Here is a 17,240-nt window from a genome sequence, read left to right as displayed (position 1 = left end):
TTACAAGGTTTGTTTTTCTGAAGCATATAGGGAACATATAAGAAAAGGGAAAGACATGAATAGGAGTAAGCAGGGAAGCTTCACAGATACCAAGACTGCTCCTTTCCTACACTGCTTTTCTGAACGCAAAGCTCTCCTCCTGTGTTCTTTATGTTGTCATTACATTATTAAAAGAATGATTATAATCAACTCAGTTATGGTCAAGTGTGCATTGGGCTGTAAATTCAAATATCCTGCCCTCCCATTATCCATCCACTTCTCACAGGCACAGAGAGGAGCTTCCTGACTGAAAAATCCCAGGAATATGGGCACATGGGCTCCTTCTGGCCCGAGGAGGGAGTTCACACACAGCTCCTCCACAGCAACCTCAGCACAGCAAAACAGCTTCTTTGTGTAATTCCTTTATTTTCATTCCACAGCTGCTCTTTACTGAGACTTACACATATAACCATTGCTGGGAAAGTATAGGAAAGTTAATAATTGTTAAAGGCTTACATGAAAGTAATTGTTCTGTTTCTTCTGAATTGCCAATACTGATTTTGCTGTGAGAGGGGATTATGAAAAGAAATGGAACACTAGAGACGGGAAAGAACTGTTACCAAAATAATCTAACAAATGCAAATACAGCCCCCAGTACTAACAGAAGTGTCGAGTCTAAGAGTACAGACAGATGTTCTCTCTGGATCCAGCTGTGCAGATGAAGGGCTCAGTGCCCCCTGCTGCAGTCATTATCCCAGATCTGCCCCGATTCACTGGGGCAGGGCCAGCCCCAGCCCCACCCTGCTCACATGGGCACCATGGCCCAGCTGGCTTTGCCCCACTGAGTGCCTGGCACAGACCATGGCAGGGACCTCCTCAGCCACCCACGGTGCCAACCAGAGCAGTCCTGCCACTGGCACACTCCTTCTGAAGCCCTACAAAACAGGCACTGCTAAAATACTATCTCCCTCAGTAATATAAATAAAAAGCATTTCTAAAATCACCTAAGCAAATAAAGCAATGCCTAGGATCTGATTTCTATTTCTTGGGTTTTTTTCAACAAACATATCCATGGATTTCTCCTACTGTACGACAGACAGGATTCAAACAGCACTGCCATCTGAAAACAGCACAAACAGGAATGATAACTTAAACTGTGCCCAGCACCAAAATTGTCACCCTTGTTCAAATAACACTTGTAAGTGATCACCAAGAGTAACAACTTAAACCACAAGCCAAAACATTGGGTTGTTTGGTGATTCTTGATTTTGAGGGCTAGATTGTACTTGATGTAACTTTCACACTGAAACAATCTGAGATTTTTTTTAATAAAGATAAAACTAAATATACAAATCAGATAACATTTGGAGCTGCAAACTCCTTATCTAGAATGACACATTCCCTTGCCAACCTGTAAAATGCATGGTAGAACAGTATTTTTTTGCATTTAAAATTTGCAAGAGAATTTCCTATCATCTTTCACTTATTTTTGGAGGTGTATTTCAAACCATAACAACACACATTTCCCAGCCTAACCACAAGGTGCCTACTGTTACACTACACATGTTAAAAGAGCTGTTTAAATACTAAATGTGACCATATTTTCTGTTGGATTTCAGCCTGCTCTGGTAAGTTCCCTCTTCAGGTGACAAACTAGCAGTAACTGAATTCATTACAGCCTGATTAATTATGCTGCTTTCATACAAAAGCAAAAGAGACTTCAATCAGAAGTGGTAACCTTAAACAGTACCTGTGCAGCAGCATATCAGAACATCAATCCCAGATCCATGCACTTCCATTTGCTTTGAGAATTTTTAGTAATTACTTCTCCCTTACTATCACATAGCTCAGCTCAACTCCACAGCCTGAAAAACTAAAGGGAGAGGTTTGGAACACACCATGCCAGCTGACAAGATTTATACCAGTTACCACAAAAAACCACAGCTTATGCTCTCCCCTTGCTTACCACAGCCTAACTGCACAACCAGCCTTTTCCTCCCCAGCTGAACACAGCAGGAGTTTGGGGAATAAAAGGAGAAGAGAGAAATTGAGCCAAATGTCAGAGATCTCTTTTTTCTCATACAACTTGCCAGCTTCTACATATTTGGAGACAATTCCTTAAATGATCCAGAAGCTGAGAAGCACCTGGCTGCTGCCTTCTCCTGAAGAAGGGCTATCACTGCACAGAGCTGGTACCTACACAGTGATTCTGCTTTTGCTTGCTTGCCTTTTGTGCTTGTTAACATGCAAAGGCAAATTAATGTAAGACAAGAATCTGGCATATGTGTCTAAAATACACAATGCATAATTAAACTGGGAATGAAAACAAATCAAAAGTATATATGTTCAAATAGTATTTATTGTTCCTTTACATAAAGGAACAAGGAACTTGGCAAATATTTCCTAGGAATAAAGGCCCATCTTCACAAAGTAAGGGTTATGAATAGCAATGAACAAGATAAGAGCACATGAGATAAAGCCAGCTAGAGTGAGGCACAGATGGAAGCAGAGCCAGACTGACAATGGAAGAATTCCCACCCTAGCGGGCTCGGGAGCGCTCCCCACACAACCATTAATGCCAGCACACATCAGCATTTACACCAAAGGAGACTCTTCAGAGAAATATTTTTAAATGCAAAGTTTGGGATATCTCTTTTTTAATATGGATAATACTCAAAGCATCCATCTCTCTACAGACTTAGGTCTCTGGTGCTCAGTGTGTAGCACGCCTGTGCTCTGCTGCTAACGGCGATGTGGAATTTGCTGTACCTACAGAATTGTATTATGGAGATCCTAGAGGGGATGACTAAAACTTGTTGAAATTAAGTTCTAAGGAAATATATAAATGTGGGGGACTGGTTAAGGTTTGGTTAAAGTCAAGAAGAGAAGGTGCTCCCAGGTCTCTTTCTCAGAGCCTGTAATAATAAATACACAGGGTTGGTTGTGGGATCAGGGGCTTTGGAGAAAAATAATAATACACTAAAAATATTGCCAGACCAACAGGCTTCCCTGTCTCATTCAAACCCAGCATCGTCCTGGATGAACAAAAACTGCAGGAAGACAGCTTAGACTGTCACACTTAGGCAAAAGGAGCTGGCACTGCCTGCAAACAAAATGCAGTGACAAAATGTCATCCCTCCTGTTCTTCACTTAGGGATGCCCCTGCATTACACTTGTGGACCCAGGTTGTCACATCTCTCTTTTAATTAGGCAAAATTAAGCTGCAGTAATACCTAGCAGGAGAATTTTCTGTGGTTGTGGGGAAAATATAAGATCAGCCTGCAAAACATCACTTCTAAAAGAAAAAAAGGAAATGTAGCTCAAAAATAGATTCTTTAATGAAGAGCATTGTTTAAACACTTAAGGCAGCTCCTCATCTTTATCCAATTTCTGTAAACAAAATTCTGATTTTTGTCACAGATAAGAGATTTAAACCACAGAATAACAAGTAATTGAAAAATGTTTTGTGAGTTAATTAAAACAAGTTGTGAAACTATATTATTCACTAAATTGCTAATACACTCTTATAAAAAGAATGAAATTTTAAAGAAAAATTAAATGGATTTTTTTTTTAATTATATGACTGCCCTCTTTTCAATATTTTTCTCAAAATTTAACCATGACAACAAAACTTTTGTATGTCTGAACAGAGATGAAAATATATAGATAATATTTTACCAATTACTTTTAACGTTGCTATTAGCATAAATATTCGAAGACTTTAAAATGTTCCAAATATATATTTAAACATGTTCCAAAGATATATATAAATGAGCCAAAAATTAAACTTAAAAAAAAAGAAAAAGGAGAAGAGCAGAAACCACCCTCACAGTCTTCAGATTTGGCTGGCTCAACCAATCTGCTATGGCCACTCAACCAGTTAAATAAATTTCTATAATGATTTCCCCATTTTAGGCTGCCTATCTGCAAGTTCTTACTGTCAACACAAATTACCCTGTGTGCTGCAACTCCCCCATCAAGTGAGACAAAGCATGACTGCTGCAGAGCTCTGTCACCATGACATGCTTCTCATGGATCTGTGTCCCAAACGTCAGCATGATCCAGCACAGGCAGCCAGAATGTCCTGGTATCAGAGCTGGGAGAACAATTGCCACCAGAGGAACAGCCCAGCAGGTGTAGGGGAGTCCATGATGGGCACCCTGGGGTTGGGTGCCAGCTCAGAGCCTGGGGTGGCTGCCTGATCTGACACCCATCCCAGCAGGAACAGAGCAGGGACAGGGCTCAGGGATCCATGGGACACCCATCCCAGCAGGGACAGGGCTCAGGGATCCATGGGACACCCATCCCAGCAGGGACAGGGCTCAGGGATCCATGGGACACCCATCCCAGCAGGGACAGGGCTCAGGATTAACAGGACACCCATCCCAGCAGGGACAGGGCTCAGGGATTAACAGGACACCCATCCCAGCAGGGACAGGGCTCAGGGGTCAATGGGACACTCATCCCAGCAGGGACAGGGCTCAGGGATCCATGGGACACCCATCCCAGCAGGGACAGGGCTCAGGGATCCATGGGACACCCATCCCAGCAGGGACAGGGCTCAGGGGTCAATGGGACACTCATCCCAGCAGGGACAGGGCTCAGGGATCCATGGGACACCCATCCCAGCAGGGACAGGGCTCAGGGATCCATGGGACACCCATCCCAGCAGGGACAGGGCTCAGGGGTCAATGGGACACTCATCCCAGCAGGGACAGGGCTCAGGATTAACAGGACCCCCATCCCAGCAGGGACAGGGCTCAGGGATTAACAGGACACCCATCCCAGCAGGGACAGGGCTCAGGATTAACAGGACACCCATCCCAGCAGGGACAGGGAAGTCCCTTTGTCTGGGCAGGGAGAGGACACAAAAAGTTGCTCATAAGCTGCTCTTGGGTCTTCTTCCAAAGAAAAGTTGTATCAGAAATTCAGCATAAATCTGAAGTTTTCATAAAGGAGCTACTTACATAAAACAATGAAATACTGGGGATAAAAATACCTCCCTGAAACTCTTAAAAACTACAACTATTGTTAAGGTTTATAGGATTACACATTTAATTTGAAAAACAATGAATCTCAGTATATGCACTAATTAAATAACTCAGAAGTTACAGATGATACTGCCTCGTTAAAAATTATTTTGAAATGAAAAGGCTTCTGTTAAATTCATCATTTAAATATGACAAACAAAAATCTAATCTTTTAGAATCTGTAGTTGGAAAAACAGTAACACAAGGAGAAACATAGCTTTGCTATCTCCCACCCACACACCCAGTAAAACTTAATAAATTTATCACAGCACTATATAATACCTAGAGAGTAAGGGCCAAAATATAGGAAATTATGTTAAAAAGTAATTGGTCTTCATCACCACCAGGATAAAAGGCAATATATAACTTTTTAGAAGTTGTATGAAGCCCACAAAATCTTGTATCCCAGTAGAGGTAATATAAGAAATGCATTTGACTGCAGACCAAGCAGGATTTACAGCCCAACACAGGCTGCACAAGCTGAATTATGGATTGCATTACATTTTTTTATATATGGCACTGTAGAAAAGAAACCCCAATAGGTCAAACTGAAGTATTAATCACTATAGCTAAAATAAATACTAGATGTGAGTAATATCTACTCATGGGCCACAAAATAGATCAAGGTAGAGAATTCTGAAGACACTTGAACATTGGAGCCCTCAGTACCTATCAACAATATCAACTAAAAAGCATTAAAATGCTCATTAAACATTTATAATTTCCACTAATTGCTGCAGAGTGGGCAGAAATCACACTGAAATACAAATGTACACACCCAGGTCTGGTGATCACAGAGACCACAGTTAGCACAACAACTGACTCTGGCTGTACTTTAAGGCCTTACTCCAGATGCTCTTCATTAGGAGTTTTCTAAAACAATGTACTATTGCTTAAGAGATTTGGACACTCAAAACTGAAAATTAATGATCTGTGGTGGAATTAAATCACCTGTTGTTCTACTTCTTGTCCTCTACCAGGAGAAGCCAGAGAACATGTCCCAGTACAGTTAAGCTCCTTAAAATAAGGAACAGTTCACAATATTAAAAACAACTAACTGAAGATTCAGGCTCATAGTACTTCTTGAAGTAAATAAAATAATGCTTCTTTTGGATTCTCAATCAAGACATAAGACATGATGTCAAATACTTCCAAATATGCAATCTTTATTTATTTCTTTAGAGAGAAAAAATCTACCTTCTAATTTTTTTCTGGAAATCCTTCTATATTGGTTCTAAGTTATTTAAGAAATATTTTGAAAAGAAAATTGAAATCTTGATGTATGTTTGCTCTTAACATCACTGGCAAATTATTATTGCTTTGACTACCTGCACAGCTGACAAGAACACCAGGGACCAGCACCTGCAGTTCTTCATTGTTCTGTTACTTAGCAAGGTAAAAGCCAAGTCAGCAGCAGCATCAAATTCATCCCATCTCACTGCAGCTTCACAGCTGAAGGTAAAAACTTTTGTTAAAATAACTTTGTGGCAATGCAAGATTGACCAAAGTGCAACACACCTATGGCTGTCAGTGGTGTCCAGGGGCAGGAGGCAAGCTTGTGCAGAGTGCACTTTGTTTCCCCTTCAACTGAGCTTCAAGGTACTGAAACTGAATGCTATTCACAAAAATTACTTATAGAAACGAGAAAAGTAATTTTGGCTTTGCAGACAAGCACTAGGCACATTTTTCAAGCCCATTAGATGCAGCTCATTTTTTGCTTTGTAAAGATGTCTCTTAAAGAAGTTGCTCATTAAAAAAAAATGTAATAGCATTAAAATGAAAACAAAATAAAAAGAGAAAACTGAGGGATTAACAAAAGCCTGCCAAAGAGAGAAATGCAGGTGGCATCTTTTATGGATTAGGAAAAACGTACCACAGGCCACTGATATGGCCTGGGAAAAAAATGCCCTCTGCCAACACCTCCCCTACAGACAGAGCAGGCTGCAGTGCTGCTGTCTTTTTGATCAAGAGAAGAAATCCCACACCAATGACTGTTTCCCCTGACAGACTGCTTGTCCTTTTTAATGTTACATGAGAGCACCAGCCTGAACTTCCCTCCCCTCAGAGCTCATACCACTACCACTGATTAGAGATGCTGCTCTGCCTAGGGGTACTCACTTCTTTGGCCAAGGCTGTTTAACCTGTTGTGCTCCTTGTATTCCTCCTTCTCCTTTGCAGATAGGAACTTTGCCTTTTTTAATGGAACTTTTTGCTCATTCTCCTGGCACAGCTTCCTCTAAATTGCTCAGTAATTGGTGCATCATGCAGAAGTTCAGCTCTTGTTAGGCTGTCTTTGCAAGAGAGTGTCATGCTCAAAAAGACTGGAGAATTATCCCCTCTCTTGATTAAACTACAGCATGGACCAACACTATTTTCATGCTGCTACAGCACAGAAATTACTATTTATGATATTTTCTACTTTTTCAAACACAGCTGCAGAAAACCTCATCATTCTCCTCATGTGCCTTCCCATACAACATTGCTGCTCTTTGCCTGTTTGTTTCCTGAGATAATTATTAAACCAAGAATACTATAAACAAAATAACCAAAGCAGAGAAAACAGGTCTGGTGCACTACCTCCTTCAGACACCTCATCCACAGGCCAGCTCAAAGCTCATCAGAAACATTGGATGCTGAGGTAGGGTAAGAATTCCCGAAGTGGTTCAACAGTCCAGAGGTCTGACTCTTAAAAACTGGGACTCCATGGTTTCCATACCCAAGTTATGTAATAATTTAGCTTAGTTTTAGTTAATACTTAGTTACTAATTTCAATGTCTGTGTGTATTTTCAGTCATGCTTCGAAAAGTGATTTGTAACTCGTTAGCAAAACTATCCTGTGAAACTAACTCCAGAACCCCACAGACTCACACTGGTTAAAAAGCTTTAAAGACTGCAATTTTATGCAAATCATTTTAGCTTCACATAGGCCAAAAAAATCCAGATTTTTCTCCATAGACAGGAGGAGAAGGAGGGGAAAAAACCCAAATCTGACTTACAAGTCATGGAGACACTCATGATAATTTTATCACCACAGTCCTTCTAGATGGTAAAACATTTCCTTAAGTTGTCACTATTTTTTAACTTCTCTGCTTTTCTCTTTGACCATCTCTCTGGTTGCCAGCATTAAAAAAATGCCAAACTCCAGCAGCCTCAGAAATGCTGCCAAGGTCGGGGAGCTGCAGCTCTGCCTGATGCCCTTCCCTCCCTATTGCACCTCCCCTGCAGGAACTGGCTGCCAGCCTGTAACTTGAAGGCAAGCAGTAACCAAGTAACTAATAAATAAGGAGTACACCACTAAAGTAAACAGTACCCCAGCTATAATTAGCTGGAACAGACAAGCTGCTGGTGGTAGATGTCTCTCTGAGTTCCCTCAGGCTCTCTCCAGCCCCCACAGAATCCCTTTAACCAGCATGCTCCTGTTTGACTCCAGGCAAAACAAAAACAAAAACCCCCTTTTTTCCTAGTCATTCACTAGAACAGAGTATGTAACAAAAGGAACACCAAGATGAAGATCCCACTATTAGCTATTTTTACTGTATTGTTTCTTTGAAAGCAAAATACTGCCTGTAGTATCCAAGACACATTAGGAAACTTCATAAACCTGCATTTAACACACACTGATTAGTCCCAAAGACTTCCATGGTCAAATAAGCACAAGACTTTCCAAAAGCATGCAATATGACAATTTCTAGACAGAAACCCCAGGTTTAACTATAGAAGGGATATAGAAAATGAAGTGTTTTCCTACACCAGAACCTGTGAGGGACCAGCAAAGCCGAGCTCGTGCAGTGGGAAGCACAGGGAGATTGACAGGAACACAGTGCTCCAACAAAAGCTTATTGCAGGTAATTAATGTTCTACACGAGGCACATTACTGACTTCAAACAAACTCAGCACTCTGCTAAAGTTAAGCATGTGCACATGTCCTTGCAGGTTTGGAGCTCCAACACTCAACTTCTCATGAATGTGGCCAAACAGGACCCACTTTGCCATCGCTCCTACAAAGGAAGGATGTGCAAAGCACACTGCTCCATTATCTGTGAACAGTTTTTTTACAAAGCTGAAAAGCTTGTTTCACCTCAAAATTTAAATATTTGAGCTCCATCTTTGAATTTGTTGGCAAATTTCAGCCAAATTCTGAAGGAGGAGTGCAGACAGTAGGAGACTGGTCAACATGTGAGAAAGAAGGGTGAGCATTCCTTCCCAAATGAAACAAGTATTTGCTCAAAATACTCTCACAATTTAGAACAGATACTAGGGATTAAAATGCATCATGTTCCTTGAACAGCAAAATAAATTTGCCTGCACCACAAGCTGGTGATATTGTGTCATTTCATGATGACATCACTTATGAAGCCTGTAATAGGGACCTGCCTTTAAATTTTGTGCACAGATACATACGATATGCACATATTAAACACTCATAAAAACATTCTGACTTACAGCAAAATCTTGGAAGACTTGCACATGGTAAAAGGAAATAATGAAAAGCCTCTTTCTCTTTCTTACACACTAAGCTTGTTTTCAAACAGACTACTCAAAATGAAGGGACAATTTTTGAACATATAATAAGACAGCAAGTTCTGAATTAAATGTTTATCTGTCAGGCTTTTGTTTTGTTTTCTTTTTAATTTAAGAACTCATAGTTTTTTTATCAGCAGACCACATTCAGCTGTACAAAATGCACAGTGTCAATGCAGAGGGAGGCATGGCCATTGCTATAAAATAAAAAAAATGTGCATCTTAATACATTTTAATTTTCTCAGACTTTTTCCAAGCCTGAACTTCAGTAAAAAATATTTTAGACAAAGAGGAAAAAGATTATCCCACAAAATCTACCTAGCACTGAATAGGATTGAAGCAAAAGGAAATTAATCTATTTGATGATTCATTTGACTGCTCTAGGGAAGAATTATTTCAATGGGAAACATTGCCACCTTAAGATACAGCTATGAATCTTCTCATGTACAGGTTGAAAAGTTACACCTTGAAATTCTTCTGGTCAGGTTTTAAAAATTATTTTCACTGACATCTAAAATTGTCACAGCATCTTTGGCCTTACCTTCTAAAGTCAATGGGCAAACCCTCTGCTAGACCTTCCATGCTTTCTCTCTGTCTTACCAGTTTTACTTAGCCAGAAGAAGGAAAAAATCTGTCGTTATAAGCATCAGAAAAACAGACTGCAAAACAGATTCTATGTTTCAGTGTCTGAAAATCAGGACAGGGAGAAAACAACTGAAAATACAGAAAAACTCAAGCCAAAACTAATTCCCAAAACCCCAAAATGCAAACTCATATACCCTCTGTCCCCACACATCCTCAAGGTAGCTTTTTGCAAGAAAAACACAGGAATAGCAGTAGAGCTCCACAGGGATTGACAAATAATGGATGAACTCTTAGCTACTCAGAGTCTTAGTGCCAAGTTCTCGTTTTCCATGCTAATAAGCTGCACACACTGTATTTACAAGGTATCCATAAATAAAACAAGTGCATTTATTATTACCATATTGATACAATTTTCTCTTTAAAAATGTAGTAATTTTTTTTTATAACAAAGGAGGAGGATTTCTGTTTCTATTAATAGAAAAAGAAAACAAAAAACTATTTAAGTAAGAATGCAGTAGAAATCTTTAAGAAGCAGAGAAAAAAATGCTCTCATGGTCTCCTCCTGCACGCAGTCAGGTGGGACCAACTTCCTTCTCCAAATGAAGTAAAAATCCAATTTGTCTTGGCCAATAAGGAAAAATTATTAATATCATTGAACCTCTGTCAGAATATTTTGTGTTCCATAGATCAAAGGAATACACACAGCATGCAAACCTGTTCTACTAGTAAAAAAGAATGTTTTTCCTGGCACAGAGCCCACTTGCTATTTTCTTGCATTGCTGCCTGGCTTTTTCCTCCTGTGAACTGACATCCATGCAAAAATGTTCTCCTGCCTCCTGACTCACTGCCTGTATTCCTGCCTGTTTGCAACAGGCACAGAAATGTATTTCTACACATTCACTCCCAGCCACAATTATTAATCATCAATGTAAACATTGCATTATCCATCATCTTCAATGTTCTCCTAGTTTTACTGCTAGGTCTGTAAGAAGCATCAGAGTAATGTTGGAAGTTTTGTTTCACAAAATAAAACCAGAAGTCTAAAAAAACCCAGTTTGTGATATCATGGGCTAAAACACAGTTTGAATTAATTTTTTTTTTAAATAAAAACTCATCATTGGGGCAATTGATTATAAATTGAAGTCTCATTCATTTACGAATAAGGAAAAAGGTGCAATTACTAATTAGGATATCATCTATAGGGTGTTTCAAAATACTGCTTTTGAAATAGATATCAACACATTTATGGCAAACTATTTTAATACTGATTTAAGTTTGAAGGCAGGAAGTAAAACAAAACAGAAGTAAAAGAGAAGTTGAAGCAAACTTGAGATTTTCAAAGACTTACAAAGTACTATGTATGTAATTCCATTTTAAAAAATGTAAGGACAAACTCCTTTCTTCTGTCTCCTTGAAAATCCAAACTCATAAATTTAAGTGATAGTTTTGGGATACCTCAAATGAAATCATAACTGTCAGCAGCAGTGACATCCTGCACCAAAACAGGTCTGAGAGAACACTGCATTCTATCATGTCAATGAGACATGGAGCAAAGAGTGCTTGAAAAGGTAATGATACAACAAATCATAAAATTTCCTCCTGTTCTGCACTTAGTCTACAGGTTTAAAAAGCACAAAAAGCAAAATTCAACTTCTTGATCCATAAATGCTTGCAAAAGGTGTTCTGCTCCATTGTATCTCTTCCATATAACTCAAGTTTAACAGTGCAAAGTGATTTAGATTCCAGAGCTTTCTAAGCATATCTTGACCACTTTATATAAAAAGTAATTTATCAAGAGCCAACCCTACAGCAGGATGACCAAGCTGAGACCTGAGTTGTTGAACAAGTTGTTCCAAGGACCTTTGACAGTGGATGCCATAAAATAAACTTTAGCTCCAGAAAGGTGATGGAATAGCTCAAAGATTTGCCCAGAGAATCTCAGTGCTGATGATTGGTGTTTTTCCCCAAAATGAAAGACTATTCCTTGGTTGTTAATAATTAAAGACTATTCCTTGGCTCTAGTTCTTTGGATCTGTCAGCAGCAGTTATGGCTCACATATTGGCTGATTCCTGACCTTCTGAAGTGGGTGATATTCACTGAGTAGAAACTTTGGACAGAAGTCAAGGCACAGCCCTCCTGTAACAGAGACTTCTGCAGGACACACCACACATCCCTTATGGTTTAAAAGGGCAAGAAAGGAAGGAAACAAGCCAGGTTTTCCAAGAGACAGCTCATGTCTGACCCATTCCAAAGACAAAATTACCTAGTACCCTGATTTCTTCTTAATATTGTTAAAATATAGACAACGGATTTGAGGAATAATAGCAGGTGTTGCTGAAATGTCCATGGATAGCCCAGCATGAGGTGAGAATGTCAGCTGAAATGTGAAATGAATCACATTCAATACTGTATAACCAAAAAGAGACTGCAGTCAAAAGTACTTTTGTCCAACTCCAGCACATACCCAAGTGCCTCCCACAAAATCCTGAATCCATCCTTACATTTCCACTTAGAAATCAGGAGTTACTAAAGTGTGAAGACCTAACAGTCAGTAACATTAAGTAACTTTCTCTATGCCTTCCTCTGGTACAACACAGATTTCAGTGTCTTAAACCAGAATCTTAATCATGTTCCGTACAAAACCTAAACATGAAAACAGCTTTAAAATACTCAAATTATACTATCTGAAAGATTAATTTAATTAAAAAACGTGGTGCCTCATACCAAAATACACCTCGCAATCACTTCAGTAATTAGCTTTTCTCTACACAAAACATCTCTGTTTTCACTGTTAGTTGTGGGACTTTCCACATCTGCAAGAACATTATCTTTCTTGACTATTATAATGGCTGGAATCTAGTGGAGGAGAAAACACCCAGGGTATCAGATCTCCCTTGAGCACTGGCCCAACATATGGTCCTGCACATTTTGAAGGATGGTGTTTGGGATAGTTGCAGAATATTTTTAAGATGACTGCTCTGCTGCTGTGTGAGGAACAGGGCTTTTTCTTATCCCTAAAATGACTGTCTTCAATAAGCAGTGATTCACTGAACTAGCCCTGAAGCTGCCTTTGGAAGCTCAGTATTCAAAAACCATCTGTGCCAGCAAGTACCAGGAGAGGGCTTTCACTTGATATTTAAACAAATTATACCCTCAGATATTTCAAACATATACTCTGTATTTATGTATTTTGGGATACTAGCCATAGGTCTTGATGAAAAGCCAAATAATTTAATGATTATTATTAAATACAGAAAAATACTTGTATTTAACCTCCACACTTTAATTCCATAATAAGAAATGAGGAACTTGAAAGTATGAAAATTCTGCATTCATGCCACCGTAGCAGTACTCAAATATTTAGCTCGTAAAGCCACCTAACCTAGTCTTGCAATGGCTAGTCCTTTTTTTAAAGCTCCAACTCTTACAATTACATGGAAATATCCACTTCATAAACAAAGCAAAATTTTAATTCTAACTCTTAGAAGCCTTATAATTCAAGAAAAAAAAAACAAAACACGGGAAGTGTTAGCTGATAATATTCAATCAAAAAGCAACTAAGGGGAAAAAAAAGCAACCCAAACCTTATATTTAATCTGACATTAAAGGTGCTTAGGGATGCTAACTGAAGAACTTCAGGGCTTGCTGTACTGAATGTTTGTGTCACCAAGTGCTGAGCATCACAGGACCACAGCACAGATCAGAGCTGGCCAGCACTGCTGCTAAGCAGTGCCCAGGATCCTTAGATACCTACCTTGATAAGCACACTGATATAATAATAGTAATTGGAATAGTAATAGTAATGGTAATAATACTAATAAGGCTGAATTCCAAAAAAAAAGTGACTTTAGAAGATATTTTCCAATAATTTTTGTCTAATATTACTAAAGAAATGGAAAGCCCCAAAAAAATTCCACAAATGCAGTATGTTCAATTCTGCCAGGCAGAGAAGCTGAATCTTTCCAAAGGTATCTCTCTTCTCTTTACCTCTTCTCCTTCACTCTAGATCTAAAGCACATTATCATGATAAGCAGGCTGAATTTCTGATGAGCTGCTGGCTGCACAGAGGCAGCTGTGTTTCTTGCAGATCATGTAAAACACGAGCAGACACGAAAGGCACTGAAAAGGCAGCGAATGAAGTGCAGGTGATCTCACATTTGCTGTCTCTGGCTGGCTCTAAGTCCCTTTTCCAGTGTTCACTGGGCTCTAGGCCAAACTACTTCAACAAGCAAGCAGGAACTATTCAATTTTGATGCTGTTAGATCAGTTTTCTTCCTGTTTCTCAAATGAGGTGGCTAGGCCAGGGTGCCAGCGCCAAGGGAAGGGCAGGAATGCAGGGATTGGGATGGGACAGTGCCATGAGCCCACTCTGTATTTGTGCCCTGAAACCAGTCACTCACTTGGCACCAGTGTTATTTGGGAACACCAAGCCCCTGCTCATCCACTGTTTTACAAAATATTGTTCCCATGTTTTAGAAACACATTTTTAATATGGTTGCACATAGAAGCAAATTTTTAAAAACCCAAAAGAAGATGTAAAAATAGCCTTAGTCTAAAGCTGCTGATTTTCCATGTCCCCAGGTAAAAGTAGTAAAAAAAAATTAGCTGTACTAGTCCAGCAATGATGGGTCTGGTCTTGATAATTTATAATAATCCTGTCATCCAAAACCAAAGGTCTATTTAGCTATGGCTTGAAAACAAGCAAAGAAGTCCAAATGAGCTCTGGCAATGTGAGATAGAGAACAAAGTTTAAAGAAAATACTCTCAAAAAAAGTGCTGGTAGAAAATACTTACAGTTATTAACATAAGCTTTTTCACATTTCTAAAAGCTGTAGAAGAATTGTTTCTCTCTAGCTAAAAACTAGTACTTAAATAACAGAAATACTAATATTTTCCATCAACTTCTTGTCTTTAGTAGAATATCCATCACTACTCCTTAATAGCCTCCTGCTCAGATGAAAAGGGTGTTATTTAAAAGATCCAATTTCCAAAAATAAATTCTTGGTATTTCTGTTAAACCAAGAAGCTGGACTGAAATCCAGCACTGCTTACTGAAAAATGACCAATGCAATAAGTAAAGTGTCAAACAAGAGTTAGTGAAGAAAAGGGAAAATAAAGGAACGTGCCAGGGTGGGATGATTTGTAAATGACATCTCTTCATGCAGGTTCCTAGTTGCAACAAAAGCAGACATGTAATTCAAAAATATTAAAGAGGAGACAAGCAACTTCAATGCAAAAACTGTATTTTGACCAAAAAAAGAGCAGTCCAAAAAAGCTCTGGCCAAATCAGACCTTGCAAGCAGAGATTATCAGTAGCAAGGGCTTTAAGCAGCTTAGAAATTGCTGGGAGAAATCAGAGTGTCCTAGACCACAGAGGAGGTTGGGTATTTGAAGGTGGAATTGGGCTGAGAGGGTGTTGGTACCACAGAATCATAATGATGTTTATAACCTCCAGAAACCCAAAGAAGGTATTTCAGACAGTCTTATACAAATAATACAAATTTCCAATACCTTTTTACAGGGAAACATTTTGGAGGAGTTGAGTTTATTTCTGCACAGCAGCCCCAATAAGCTCAGAAGAAGAGCAGAAAGGGAGTTTCTGGGAGCCAAGCTGTGTGACACAGCTTCTGCAGCACTTTAGGTCCTATTCCCTACAAAAGGCATTGAATAATGCAGATCCAGCTTCCAAGACCTTGAAATCAGCTTCCAGGCAGCCATCTCTATCAGCTGGCCAGGATGGTTTGCAGCTAGGAGAAGAGGGATGGGAGCAGTTCCATCTGAACTGGCACACAGCTCATGGCTCCAGGAAATCCATGCATCGGCAAAAACTTCAGGGAGAGTTTGCCAATGCAACAATGGAGTTGTTCAGCAAAATTTGGGCTAGGAGAGCAGCAAAAGGAAGCAAAAATAACCAGAAGCCTTTGGAATTTGCCCCAGACCTTTATTTTTCCTTGAAGCACTTCAGCAAGAGAACAAGGAGCTTCTAGAGAGAGAGGGGGAAGCTGTTCATCATAATCCATTCAGATACAGAGCTCTGATTAAAATGCTTCACTCACTGAAGGTGACCACAATTTGTTCATCAAATTATTAATACTTACAAAAGAACAATTATTTTAAAAGGACAATAGATAAATTAAAAATTTAATTGTCTAAATTAAATTCTGTTCCTTAGGATAAAATATTCCTTTGGTGAAGTGTTAAAATCTGAAGGGATCCATGTCTTATTAGAAGGTTCAAATTATTTCTAAAGGAGGGAAAGCCAAAGCTATGACCACCCAGCCAAGCTTCTAATGAAAGCTCCTTTGGGCCTGCTGCTGTGAGATTTGTTACAGGTGCATGTGGGGGAGAACAGGATTCTTTACTGAATGTAAGATAAAGGAGGGAGGCTGAAAGAAAGGGAATAATTACATGACAACACAAAACCTGAGAAATTCCCTCAGTCTGAAACAAATTTTACCAAAAACGGGAGCACCTCCTACATATCTGAAGTCCTAAGTCAATTTTAGAGTATCAACAGGATCCACTTCTGTTTCTAGCTCAGCTAATTCCCTAGCATTAATCTTAGCACACGAAAAGAGAGAGAAGTCAGATAAAAGCTATCCAAAATGGGAAACAAAAAGGCCTTTGGAAATGCCTGGCATTTAGACAGTCAAATGTCTGAGCCAAAACTGTTAGTTTAGCTATTCAAAACAAAATGTTTGCATTTTCCTCAGAACAGGCATGTAATAGGGAGAATTCCTCTGACTCCACTGCGTGGGCAGACTCAGCAGAAGGAAAAGCAGCCCAAGTGTATCTGTACCAAACAACACAGTGCTCTGAGAGAGCCACCCACAGCACTGCCACACACCACCCTGGCTCTCCACCTTGCTTAATATAATATAGATCAGGCTTTGGACAATTTGGCATTTATTGTGTAGCACGGCTACTTCACTTAAAATATCAGGAGAATCATGCTAATGAACCCAATCCTATTTCTAGAGCATAGTATTCTTATGGAAATTGCAATTTAGCATGGTTATAAACTCATCTTTGCAGTGGTGGGGGACACCTTGACATTCTGGAAGAAGTTTGGACACATATTTATCACAAACCCACACTGGTATTACTACAAGCTCTTGGTTCAA

The 17,240-nt window shown here is 39.4% G+C and overlaps 1 protein-coding gene across 1 annotated transcript in view; it reads right to left on the bottom strand.

Moving 5' to 3' along the window:
• The window catches only part of LOC132078916 (transcription initiation factor TFIID subunit 4-like), a 154,035-nt gene that overhangs the window by 31,036 nt on the left and 105,759 nt on the right, over positions 1 to 17,240 (bottom strand). The gene's annotated exons all lie outside the window — the stretch shown is intronic.

The sequence above is a fragment of the Ammospiza nelsoni genome, chromosome 13 (genome assembly GCF_027579445.1).
Source record: "Ammospiza nelsoni isolate bAmmNel1 chromosome 13, bAmmNel1.pri, whole genome shotgun sequence".
NCBI lineage: Eukaryota > Metazoa > Chordata > Aves > Passeriformes > Passerellidae > Ammospiza > Ammospiza nelsoni.
This window is presented reverse-complemented; position numbering and strand designations above follow the sequence as displayed.